Source organism: Arachis duranensis, chromosome 1 (assembly GCF_000817695.3).
Source record: "Arachis duranensis cultivar V14167 chromosome 1, aradu.V14167.gnm2.J7QH, whole genome shotgun sequence".
In the NCBI taxonomy this organism is placed as follows: domain Eukaryota; kingdom Viridiplantae; phylum Streptophyta; class Magnoliopsida; order Fabales; family Fabaceae; genus Arachis; species Arachis duranensis.
In genome coordinates, this window is record NC_029772.3 from 203026 (window position 1) to 214341 (window position 11316).

The following is an 11316-nucleotide window of genomic DNA, read 5'->3' on the forward strand; positions in this document are numbered from 1 at the left end:
TAATTATAATAACTATTAATGAAGAATATTTTGGCTAAATAAACTAAAATATATATTATTTTAATTTTCTATAAAAGGAAGTATTTATTTTATAAATAAAAGAGAGAATAGTGTCATTTAAATGTCTTATAAACTAGAAAAATGTCATTTTCTCTAAATTGTTTTTAGGACACTAGTAAAGATTTAGTTTCTCTTAATATAAATAACTTTTATTTTAAGCCAAATACATTAATTTAAAAGTTTTATTTTTTATTAATTTTTCAAAAATCATATTAATAATACCTTTAGCACAATCTTTTAAAAAAAATCGTCTAATTAAAAGTAGTTAGTTACTCCTGATGAATGAAGATCACCTTGGTCATTCAAAGAAATCACACAACGACAGAGTTTGAGATGATGAATTTTCCATCCATATATATCATCTCTATGATTAGTTATCTAAATCAAATCAAAGACAATTTTTCCAGTGATGGGATTGATTATAGAAAGTTTGAGATATTTTAATGCCAACAGGGAAACACTAGTACCTTCACATTCACACCTTAATAAGTGGTGTACCTGTAAACTTTAGAAATGAGTGGAGATTATTTAAGCCAGTGAACTTTTTTCTTTTTCTATCTTTTTTACTTAAGCATTTGCATGTGGCTTGTCCTTGCACTTTTGTACAAATCACAATGAATTAACTTCTCATTGTTCAACTTTATAATCACTACTTTGGATCAGATAAGACTTGCAATCCCTACATGTTCATTTATTTAATTCAATTAGGAACTCAATTAATTCAATTCCACTCAAAATTTTCAACAAATATATTAGGTGTATGTTCACCATCTTAGGAAGATTTTTCATTTTTTTTTTTATTTCTCACAACTCAAATCTAAGACATATAATTCAAAATATTTAGTTCAGGGGTTAAAAATACCTGGTTAAGTTAATTTATGATCGCACGTTGTTGCAATCAGTTTGAAAATGAACCCAGAAGTTTATGGAGGTGGGTCACTTTGCACACCCTTTATCTATGCATAGGATATGGGACCAAGCAATAATAATATTCCTACACACAAACACAAATCAAGTGATTTTGTTAATCCTTCAATCGAATCATTGTAGGCTTTTTCAGTTTATACAAGTTCGATGCATTCGACTTTGTTTATTATTTATAGGATACTATCAACCCTTTTCTTTTTTTTTTCTTTATAATTTCGTTATACACTATTAAAAAATTATTTATTACACATATTTTTTAAATTTTATTCTATACTAAGTTTGTCTATAAATTCATTTATAATATGTTATTTTTTTGTAATAGTATATTCACGTCATGATACTAAATACGTTTTAAAAATATCACGCCATAATACTTTATAGTATTTAAAAGGGTTAAATAACTTTTTCGTCCCAAAGATTTAGGGTGGAAATCAAATTCGTCCCTAACCTTTTTTTGTTATTAAAATCATCTTCAACGTTATAAAACGTTATAAAGTTGTCATTTTTGTTTATTTTACCAAATTATCATTAACAATTAATAATAATAATATTAAAAATTAAAAATAAAATCCCATCCCACTCCAGTGTCTTTTCATTGTCTTCCCTCTCCATCCCCTTCCTTCTACCATTCTCTTCGAAACCACCTCTTCCACAACTCCTAATTCTTCTTCTCACCCTTTTCGTTACCCTACCATCTTCGCCCCTGCCTCCTTCTCTACCTTCTTCTCCCTCTCCATCACCAACCTCAACCCTTCCTCCATCAACATCGGCTCCAACATGACTCCATATTGGATATGAGCGCCGTCGAAGAGACGATGGTTGAGGATGCTGAGCTCAGAAAGCTGTTACTGGAGATAGAATTCAAGTGAGAATTGCCGGAGCGAGAAGTTGAATTCCTGAAGAAGGACAAATCTGAGAGTGAGGAGAAAACTAGGAATTTGGAGAAGAAAATTGGGACTCTGGAGAAAAAAGATGTTGATGAGAGGAAAAAGTGGAGAGCTTTGCGAATTCGAAGAACTCGGATATATAGGAGTGGGTTAAGAAGAAACTGAGCTTGCAGCAGACACTGAAGAAGTCTGAGGAGAGAGAAAAGAGCTTGGAATTGTTTGTTGCTCGGTTGAAGGAAGAAGAAGGAGTGATTGAAAATGTGATCAGAGGACTGATCCAGAAGATTGATACTGTGAATGGTAGAGTGAATGGAAATGGGGTTATTGCTAGGAATAGAAAAGGGGTGAAGGGTTTAAATGTTCAATGGCCTGTGGTGGCAACTAGTTCTACTATTGTTACAGCTAGCTTAGTGCTGTGATCTGTGTCTTCTATGAACGTAGGTGAGAAAAAAAAAGGATTAGAATTTGAATGATGCAGGAGGGTTCTAGAGGTTAGGTTTTATGTTACTAGGATTTATGTCAGAAAAAAAATATGTTTTGGTTGATCCATGAAAATAATGACGATGATGATGGTTTCTTATATGGTTTAATGTTTATCAAGCCTGTGAATTTTGATTTTTCGTTGAAAATTTTGAATACTTAGTTTGTTGGTTGTTAGCACTTTTTTCTGAGAAATTAAAACAGAATTTTGTGTGTTGAGTTTGCTCACTGTTTGACCTAGATGATAAATTTAATTTGATAACCTTGTTACTGATTCACTGCACAAAAAATTTCTTGATGCTAAATTTTGTACTCTGCTTTTTTCTTTTTCTGTTGTAAATCATTCTGATGAGTGTGAGGGTGAGGGTGAAGGGTGTTTTTTTTTATTTTTGTTTAAGGATAAAATTATCCAAAAAATATTATTTATGAAAAAAATATGATTTTATAACGTTTTGTAATTACAATAATAATTTTAATAATAAAAAAATAAAAAAAAATTAATTTTTATCCTAAACCTTAAGAATTAAAAAAATATTTAACTCTATTTAAAACTTATAAAAGCTTAATCTATCACAACCTTTATACTATTAAAAAAAATTCTATAAAATGAAGAGACTTGTAAAACAATAAAAAAAAAATATTGTCAATTTATAATTTTTATCATGTATGAATTTTATGACACTATTTTAAAGTTGATTAGACTGTTACTTTTTTTTATTTTATAAAAAATGATAACATAATTGTGTAACTATTTTATCTTGAAAAGACTCGCTATTTTACATTCCTTAAGAATATATTCTTTTAATTTGCATATTTTCATTATCCCAAAAGATTGTAAATAACGAATTTCCATGTATATATGACATAGGAATAAGTTTTATATGTTAAAATATCAAAATATCCTACAAAATAGTAAAACCAACATATATAATTAAATAAATGAGGACTATTTTAATAACTAGCATATATATGTTCCCAACAGTGTATATTATAAACCAAGTATATTCTTAAGTAATACGTAAGAAATTCAAAAATATTTCAAGAAATTTAATTTTGTCCCGACAAATTTAAAGGTTTTTAATAGTTTAAATAAGGGAGTTGAATTTATAATCTTCTTCTAAATTTGATTAAATAAGTTTCAAATTAAAAATTAAAAATTAAATTTTTATTTTGTGTGCGAGATAAATTATGCAGGAGACAATTTTATTTTGTTTCATAATGATAAAAACAGAAATAAAATAGAAAGAAGAGAATGACACAGTCATGTATCCTAATTCAGCTATTGTGTATAATATAGTTTATATCCAGTCTCCACCATAATTGAGGTGGAATTTTCACTATCTTTTCAAGTAGTACATACACCAATTCCCAAAGATTCAACCAAATTCTATTAGGGATAAACCAAACGTCTACCTAAGCTTAATTTGGCTATATAGGTTCACTTCTGAGACTCTCAACACACTAAATGCTTACCCAACTTAACAAGGGATACCTCTCTATAGTACATGATACAAAACAGAAATACAATCAAAAGAGACATAACATAAATCTTAGCTTTTCTCTTTAAGTACCTCATTTGTCTTTTCTTTAAATGATTTTTTCTTAATGCTTCACATATATGCCTTTTATCACTGAATAAAAACAAAAAGAAGATACAACATAGAAATTGAATATTCAATGATAAACCATGAAGGAAATGATATAGAACAGCTCTAAAGTTTTAAGATAAACTAGATTCAGCACTCTCATATGTAGCTCTCCATCTTTGCATAATATTTTCTTTAAGTAGAAACACTATCCAAAATGTTGAGTAAGAACAGTAGAGAAACTATCAATGAAACTCAAACTTTGGTTCACTCTCCTTGATAAATTGAAGTTATTTCTCCTTTTTGTATTGAGTTCTGTTTCCACAACTAAGGCTTGCTTTCTAAAATCAGCTCCTTGAATCTTAAACCAACTAAAATCTTTCTTTCTTTTTCTTCAATCAAACTAGAAAATCAGGGATTAGATATCATAGGTAAGCACAGCAGAGGAGAGATGAGTAACAACAACTTGCTTCCTTAATGAGTTTGTCAAATCCAAAATCCTTAATCTTGTGTTTTGGCCTAAAGTTTCAATATTAGCCATTGATTTATAACAAATCAGAGCAGCTACCATTTTCTTCATGTTGCCCAAAATAGTTGTATAGAAAGAAGGATCAACAAGTAATTGACTTGCATATTAATGAAAACATCATATCTTTATCTTCTAATTTAGCTTAACTTAAGCAAATTACTTTCGACTCCCATTTGATTTGACATAGCTTTCAAGATTTTTTTTTTTTGATTTGGTGCTTAATAAAAAAATGAAGCACCTTTTTTTTTTCTTTGATGCTTAGTGAAAAAGTAAACTTTGTTTTTTGTTTGTGCCTTACTCGAACCACCAGGGCTCCACCATCAACTATATGCTCTTCCTTTTATGAAGGTAATGAGCTGGATTAAGATCTTGGTCCAAGTAGCTAAGATTTAGATCTTTTGTTCTATTGTTTAGGCTACATAATAACACTTGGGCGTGTAATACTAAATAAATCATCAAAACACTTTTAGACTTTTAAACCAACTAAAATCACGTTTGTCATCACAAAAAATATTATTATTGTTTATTGAACTCAACAATCTCTCCTTTAATAATAAATATTATTTAACATGAAAATAAATATAATGGAATAACAAATTTAGATTAGAGACTTCTCTTTAATGATTCCAATTCAAATATGATCTACTCTCCTTTTTTTTCATAAGAAATACTCTCCCTTTATATGAGCTTCTTCATAAATAACACACATATCACACTAGCAGACAACCAGAATTTTAGCAGCACATATAAGAGAATATCATTAAAGATGAGTAAGATAATCAACAAATCATCAAAACATCATAGGTCTAATAAAACATCATACGTGCATATTTTTTCATCTATCCAATCTATCCTATTTATCCTATTCATGACTCTCTCCCCTTTTGTCATTAATGAAGGAAAGGGTAACCAGGTCAGACCTGCCAAAAAATAAGTTAATTTTCAAAGTTAAAAAAATTAAAAAAGAAGTAATTGTCTAGTTAAGAGATATAGTTATCTAAAAGACAAAGGAAATAATAGTTAAAAGATAAATTGTCTCATAAAACTAAGTACAATATAATTAAAAGTCTTTAACATGAGATATTTCTAGACATTCGAGCCTTCATCCTCAGTATTCATGGGCTCCTCTTGATCAATTGTCATTGTGTCATCTTCATGAATGTTGTCCACATACTTCAGAAGAACAACAACTCTATCTCTTGGCTTACGTAAAGTATTTTCATTCCGATCAGCAAGCTTTATCTTTTGTTAGCTGAAAGACATGAGATGATTGGATAAGTTGATAAATTTCTACAGGACATCCTTGACAATCCTATATAGAAGAGATTTGTGTTCAGTGGAGGTTGATGTTCCAATAGTGGAATGAGGAAGAATGTTATCAAACTCTTCTTTTTCATCATCAGTAACTATTCTTTCAGATCTGATAGATCCTTCCTTTTGTTATTTCACTGCACCACTCCTTTTAGGTAATAATTTTTATTTTCAAGTGACTCATTAGACAAGTCAACACAAAAATATTCAAAAAAAACAGGTTAAAAACATACTATAAGAAAGTGACACATTCTTATCGCTCTTTATACAATTATACATATGCCTCGTCATCAAATAAGTAAAAAAATTTTCAATTTTCATAATGATAGCATACAACACTAGTGTGACAAAATAAAATCGTTAACCGCCTCTTGAGAGAGGATAATGTAGTTTATAATACGATCGAGTTGGGCACGGATAGGACCTAGAGCCTTATGGATAGGAGTAAGACCATCAACGAAAAAAATATTTTCACAAACAAATGCTAAGACATCATGGTATGAAATACCTAATTCTTCATCCCATTTTTACGAAGTGTATGTACTCATGTGAAAAACCCCAATTGACTATTCATATCTTATCATATACTTTGTTCATGTCGAGCTTTAAAGCCAGATCTCAATCACCAAACATTTTATTCTTCAAAAATGCATGTACTTATGTGCTATTAGAACATTGTCAATTTGTTACTAATCAACTGTCTCTTTATGAATACATTCTATTTATCACTAATCACCTGATTAATTATAAATTGCATATGGTGTATTAAGACCTTTGAAATAATTTTATAAAAGACAGAACTTAAACTGATAGGTCTTACCTGTGACATAGTAGTTGCTTCAGGTATTTTAGAAATAAAATAAATAAGTGTATAATTGAAAGACCTCAGCATTTTTTCACCTAAAAAAAATTAGTGACTACTTTTGTAACATCTTTTTTAATAATACTCTGAAAAAATTGATAGAATTTTGTTATAAAAATTTTTCTGGGATTGAGAAGGGATTAATTGAAAAAAACTACCCTCTTAATCTCCAATTCATTAATTGGTCTTATAAGGAACTAATTGTTCCGTCTAGATATCTTCTTATTTCTTTTTTTATTATTGAGATAAATCCATTCGAATTAGTGACAGATTCCAAATTAAACAATGTCTTAAAATATTGCTATGTTGTCCTCCTAATTTTTTCTAGATCACTGTGCATCTCCCCTTCCTCATCTTTAAATTTTTTAATTCTGATGTGCTTATTTTTCAGTTGTGTCCTTATTAAAAATATTTTGTGTTTTGGACACCATACTTTAGTTATTGCTCTCTTACTTTTTCTCTTCAATAACGTTTTTTATTTAGGTAGGCTACTACAAGTGCTTCTTCTAAAACATTAATACATAAATTGTCTGCTTATTATGCTTTGCTTTTTTTTTTCTTATATCTTCTGTTTAAGCTACTAGATCTGTCTTAGTGAATTATTATCGAACTGTTATTCTCAATCAACAAAGTAGTACTTAACATTTTTAAGCTTTGTATAAAGACAAAACATAGATAAACTTTTTATAAATTCTTTTTTTATATTTTTTACAATTTGTTCAACCACCTCATTATCAAACCTCTTTTTAAATCTCCATTGCTCTATAACTCTATATGCGATTCAAACAGTAGTGGTCTATAATTAGAACCTTAATCATTTAAACTAAAGATTGTTACTCTAAGATATAATTCCATTAAATTCATAGAGACAAAATATCAATCTAATTGTTTCTTTATCAAATTCTCTCAAAACTGCCTATTGCATAAAGTAAATTTGCTTCTTTCATATCCCAAATCAATTAAACCTGTTGCATTTATAAAATTATTGAAATTTTTAATAGATGTAATCGATTTAATTAATCATGTATTAACAAGTCTACAATTATTAATTTTGTCAAAAATAATTTATTTCAGTCATTCTTACAACAGAGAAAAAGTTTGAGATGCTTAAAAATTGAGACAATTAAGTCATATATCATAATAACCAAATTATTATATTGAATCATTTCAATTTTTACAACATATTTACAAAGTTTTTTTTTACGTAACTTTGATAGATAAATAAAATTTGATTCATAAAACTAGGGGTGTTAAAAAAAAAGAAACTGATTAATCGATTAAAAAAAATTAAACAAAATAAAAAAAATCAATTTTTAAAATTGTTTATAAATTAATTATAACCGGATTAACAAAGTGGTTAACCAAATTGATAAAAATCAATCGATTTTCTTTGGTTTGGAATTTTAAAATTAGTTTTTCTAATATAAACGTATTATAAATTTAAAACAATTTTATAATAATGATAATAGGTTAAAACTGGTTTTTTAAAGTGTCAAAATCGGTTTATAAATTAAAATTGATTTTTTTTAAAAATTGATTTTCAAATTGAAAAAAAAAGTTTTTAAATAGAAAAATTGGATTTTAGATAAAATTGGTTATCTTTTAAAATTGATATTTATATTTAGAATCGGTTTAAAACTAGTTTATTATTTTTATAACCAGTTAATAATCAATTTTTCATTTAAAACCAATTTGATTTACTAATTTAAACCAAATTTATAATTAACGGAAATCAAATTTGGATTTTTAATTAAGTTTAACCATGTACATACCCCTACATAAAATTTAAATTATATTCATTCACTCTATCAATTAGAGAACTTAAATTTCTATTTTGTGGGTCATAATTGTTGGGCCGAGTGTGGAGAGCTCTCGACAACCGGAAAGACTTCGGAGAGAAATCAAGTGAGAGAACACAAGATGAGAAGACACCACATCCAACTCAAAACCTTAAGGTGTCAAATTAATGAGTCTCTTATCTTATAAACTCCTCACTCTTCCATGCTTTCTTTGATGTGGGACTAATTTCAACACTCCTCACACTTGCAATACTAACAATAATGACTCTAAAAATTTGAGGTTCCATACACAATCGATGAGTATCATTTTGTAGAGGTATCAAGCGATTGCTATTATACTGGTTTATCATCAAGCACCACCCGTTCAAGATTTTTTGATAAGATAGCAAATAAATTTTCACACAATATAATAGAAGACTAGATGTAATATAAATTTTATGAACAAACTAATTAAAATAAAATCCAACGTATAATTTCTCTAAGTCTATTATATATCCCATTTAATTGCTTTAAAATTCTATCCCTCTATTTGTTTCCTTATTTTTTGTTAAAATTTTAATCTTTAATTCACTCTCTTAAATATATATATATATAGTTGATTAAATTATTATTTACTTGTTTGAACACATGAAATAATAATAACAAAAAACAAAAGTAGTAAAGTACATACGGCACCTGTGCCACTTTGATTTGGCTTATAATTCATTAGCACTAAAAATTAAAAAAAATATATATTTGTAGCACGTTTGCAAGCTTACTTGTAAAGGCCATTTTAGTTAATGCTCTTAAAATTAAATAAGCTAGTATCAATCAGATCATGATACTACATATACTTATACAGTTAGTTATTTTATGAAACTAATAATTTAGGTATCTCTAGTTATTACTAATAATTTTTAATTTTTGAACTACTAAATTAAGTTGGAATAAAAGTATTTTTGTAATGATTAAAATTGAAGATTCAAATTATATCTTTTCGTAAATAATCGTATTTTTTTTTAACAAAAAGTTCAACACAATAAAGTAGAGCAGCTAAAAAATATAAAATTTCTAAGTAACAAAACAAAAAATTAAATTGTAATTATCTCCGATATTACTATCAACAATTAGAAGGATCAATAACTAAAAGGATTAAAATAAAAAAAATTAGCCAACTATCAATATAATTAACTAAATTTTTTTTAATAATTACAATACCACCTAAAGTAATTTTTATATATTAACAAACTAGACCACAAATAAAATAAAATTCTAACACATTCTAGCTATATATGTCAATTAGAACTGAATTATTATTGAAGTGGAAGCAGCGTGTATCTGCTTCTTTAATGAGCTGCTTATGATTAATTAATTTAATTACATACTTATGTCAATAAATTAATCTATAGTAGTATTTATTAACATTATATTTTATCATGATGGTCCCTATGGTCTATTTTGGTGGTGCTTGAGGAGGAGGATGTCGTTCAAAGTTTAGTTGTTATCACATGCCCTGACAAAAGTTCACTCAATCCCTCGTTCAATTGTTGCTCCTTTTATTTTCTTTGTTATTATTGCCTTCACAAAGCTAAAGCGAAAGTAAGGAAGTTTCATCTTTCAGCAACGAAAAAGTGGAAAATGGCCATGCCCACAATTGAAACGGAAAGAGTCAAAAGTTCTTAATGTTGGAACGGTTAATCTTGGTTAAAGACTTAAAGTTATCAACTAGCTAGACGTTTATAAATCATAACCATATTATTCGCCAGGGATTGACTAACCCATTAATTTAGAGTTTTGTCACATTTAATAATTATATCTAAATAATAATAAATATATTATTTTTTTAATAATAGTAATTACTCTAATGAAAATATATTTATATAAAAAAACGATATTGTAAACCATTAAATTGTTTGACATATTTAACTAAATATGTTTAATTGAATCATTTATACGAATATGAAGATGCTTTCATAAAATTATCTATTTTTTAATGTTTCGATCACGAATAAAAAAATATAAAGAAAACAATATGGTGAACATAGTGTGCCCTAAACAATTAAGACATTAATTTTATACGAATACAAGTTTTTCTTTCTTTTCTTTTCTTTTTTATCGATTCATTGATTAAAATGAAGTATTATACACATTTGTAACTACATTTAAAAATCATTTTATAACCAACTTAAAAATCTAAATCAATGCAAATTAATGAGGAGAAATGGAGAATAATGTGGGATAATGGGCATAGTGACCAGCAATGAAGAATTGTGCCAAGGTGGGTCGCATAATTTCACACTTCACATTTCACATACATACAACACAAAATAATAAAGTGCACACTTCAAAATTAAAGCATCCCACTCTCACTACTCACTCTCTTTTGTTTGCCAGCTTCTTTCCTTTCCTTTTCTCTCCCCACACTCCCATGTTTATGATAACTCATTTTGTAATTTTTAGTGCATTTAGTAGCTGCTTTTCTAGTCAACTTGAATATTATTTACCAAGTAATGCCAAATTCGATCCTTCAAATTCTAAGAACTGGTTAAAATAGTTCGTGACTTTTAAAAAGAGTGAATTATTAATTTGGTTTTTATCTATTTTTTAAAATAATAATGCGACTTTTTAAGATAAAAACGATCTATTTTAATTCATGTCTTTTATTTTTATGACATAATGTAGTCTTTGTGGGTATTTTTCTGTTAACTCTAAATGAAAAACGTTGGCATATTAGGTTTACAAATGGACATAGACTTAATTGTATTTAAATTCAAATTGGTTAGGAATTTATTTATCCTAATTCTTTAAACAACATAAATTATTTTTTTCATTATATTAATATTCTTTTTCAATAAATTATTGAATATATAATATAATATGTATAAATTAATTAATA